We start from the raw sequence: 3,346 nt of genomic DNA on the forward strand, positions 1-3,346 counted from the left end.
CTCACTGCCAAAGGGAATGGGAACCTTTAATGAGAAATGGTGTTTTGTGCAGGAGCCATTGATACAGGAGAGAGAGGGACTCTACAAATTAGAGGCTAGCATGGCTGAAAACTAGGGCTGAAAAATCACTTTAAAGAATTGTACCATTATAAATCACCATATAATTAGGCATGCAATATATAAAAGGAGCATAAAGCATATGGAGAACAATCTTTGTAGATATTGTTAATATGAATCTTAAATGCCACCATAAATGTTTTGCTACCTCAAATTCATAGTGCTATAAGAGTTTGAATCAATGAAAATTCTACCATTTGGAAAGGGAAAATATATATTATCACATCTCATGGTATTTGATGTTCTTTTCACTATAAGAACACTTTTTTTTGGTTTTGATATGCAAGATTTCAGAAATGATGTATTTCCACTGGTGCTATTTTACTTGTGCTATTTCTTGATGTTATTAATTTAGAGAGTAACTGAAAAATGACTTTTTTAAAGAAGAAGTACAAATGCTTTCTGTAAATCACCACCCTCTGAACTCTGGCAGGTATGCCATTAAACATGAATTTACCTGGTTTGATTCCATTTTTTCCTCTGGAGGAACAGTAAGCTTATAATTAAAAATCTGAACTAGAGATCCAAAAGCTCAACTAATATGGTGACTATTACTTAGAAAATTAATTAATAAATTGTTGATGGGATTAGCTGTTAAGTTCAAATTTTTCAGTAAAGGAGATCCATTATATTATTCCATAGGTCTCCATGAAGTTAGTATAAATTTTTCCCTATGTCTCTTGGATATAATTAGATGAATTTTCTGTGTATGTTGTGATATTTAAGTCACATTCACAATTTCCAAAGAGAGCCTCAAATCGCTCAGGGGAAGAAGCATACCTGGGTTCTAAAGCTTTCTTTTAACAGTTGCTAATACATAAGATGAACTTAGAACCACATTATTTTTATCTGTCAGGATTTCAGTGCTTTGATCCATTCAGGAAAACACAGTTCAAAGTTTTGTACAAGCTCAGGCATAGATTATATGGCCTGCAACATGACAAACCCAGCAGGAAACGGTCATGAGATGCTATGGCTCCTTCTCAGCTGGGCCATTATTCTAGCAAACTGATTACCCCACCACTGCATGGAAGGCGAATTTGAACAGTGATTTCTATCAGTGCTCTAGTTGTCCTCTTTTCTCTTTCCAATGTTTTAGCCATTGCATGTAAAGTACTACTGAGACACTCTGCCCTTTACTTTTCTTCCAAGTTGTTTTCTCTTCGTTCAGAAAGCACAGATATGGTCCAAAATACTAGATGTCACTAGTATGTAACTAGATGTAAACTACATCTATTCACGCAAGTTGTAGTTACTCATGCAAGCTGAATATTTTTAAGACAAGGAAACTATTGTTTTTAAAAAGATCTCTATTTTAATACAACCCATTAATGGTGCTACAAAAATGTTTGTTTTAAATATTTTAAATATTTACCAGTTGCAGTACAAAGTAAGGTTTAGAAATAAAAAATATAGACTTTATGAACCAACATAATTAATTTTAACTTTTAATTATAGTCCAACGTGGGAGTCCCATGAAGCTGTAATTCAACAGTTCACAACATTTTCTATGCCTGACCCTGATCACTTTACCTGTCATCAGCACGAAGCTCAGGATTCTGCAGGCTGTTGGCTTGTCACCCAGCATAAGAGCCAACTCATCCGGCTTTGTGTTGTATGCAGATTTCATCAGCCTTACATCAACATTTTTTATATAAAAGGGAGAGGAAAAAAAGAGCCAATTGATTTCTGTGCATATATGGGTGTACATACCCTTACAAATATACACATGCATCTTGAGAAACACTCTTTTTTTTAAAGTATTTTTGAGCCAGTTGCTAAGGGAAAGGGGTAAGTTTTTATGTTCCTTCTTTTGCTTTTAAAAATATTTAACCTTTGTTATTGCAACACAGTATAACAGATTTTCTTTTTTAAATTAAAATGTCAAAACGAGGGGCGCCTGGGTGGCTCAGTCATTTAAGCATCTGACTTCGGCTCAGGTCATGATCTCACAGTTCGTAGGTTTGAGCTCTGCGTCGGGCTCTGTGCTGACAGCTCAGAGCCTGAAGCCTGCTTTGGATTCTGTGTCCCCATTTCCCATTACCCCTCCCCTACTTGCACTCTGTCTCTAGCTCTCAAAAATAAATAAATGTTAAAAAAAATTTTTTTTCAAAGTTAAAATGAGAGTTCCTCTCTGAGCCTCCATTTCAGACAAACAATAACCTACCCCAATTACAGCAACCTTGTTTCCTTGCTTATTTGTTTTTGGACCTGAGGTACATAGAATTTAGGTTAAGCATAATAGTTCATAATGCACCACCATCATTCATTTATGCATGGCCCTTCTACATTTTTATTGCACACTTATTTATTTATTACATAATGAAATCTATGGACTCTTTCTTCAAGCCAAGAAATCAAATATTAGCAAATAGGTACATCTGTTGGGATGCTCATCCTCCTCCCCTAGCCCAGAGTATCCTCTCCTCAGAAATCACCCTGGTCTGGGATTGCATCATACTCATCTGCATACTCTATCACACATGTATGTTTGCCTGCACAACAGACACTTCACTTTTACTTAGCTTTGGACTTTATAAACAGGACTCACCCTGTCCACATCTTTAGAGACTTGTTTTACACTCAAGATTATGTTTTTAACGTTTTCCTGTGCTACTGTGTGTAGTTGTAGACCACGTTAATATTTCCTGCTGTATAATATCCTATTATATGACTGTATCATGTATTTTACTTATTCTTCCCCTAAAGGTTATTGGGAGGTGTGGGGGGTTTTTTCTTTTCATTTGATTTTGCTGTTATGACACTTCACTATAAATACTCAAACATGTGTGGAAGTCAAATACCTGGGTCATAAGATAAATACATATTAAATCTTACAAGATAAGGCCAAACTGTTTTCTCATTTGTTGACGCCTATTTTTTTTTAATTTTTTTAAAGTTCATCTTTGAGAGACAGAGAGAGAGAGGGACAGAGCACAAGTGGGACAGGGGCAGAGAGAGACAGGCAGACCGACAGACATTATCAGAAGCAGGCTCCAGGCTCTGAGCTATTAGCACAAAACCCAAAGTGGGACTTGAACTCATGAGCTGTGAGATCATGCCCTGAGCTGTAGTCAGGCACTTAACCGACTGAACCACCCAGCCACCCACACACCTATTTTTTTAAATTATAGCTAGCATACAGTTAACATTTAAGTGGAAACTTGAATAGATAATATATGAATATGTAAGTTGAATAAATAATAAATCAATACAACATTCTCAAAAT

The sequence above is a fragment of the Puma concolor genome, chromosome A1, assembly GCF_028749965.1.
Source record: "Puma concolor isolate L17-30 chromosome A1, mPumCon1.1.hap2, whole genome shotgun sequence".
NCBI classification, from domain to species: Eukaryota; Metazoa; Chordata; class Mammalia; order Carnivora; family Felidae; genus Puma; species Puma concolor.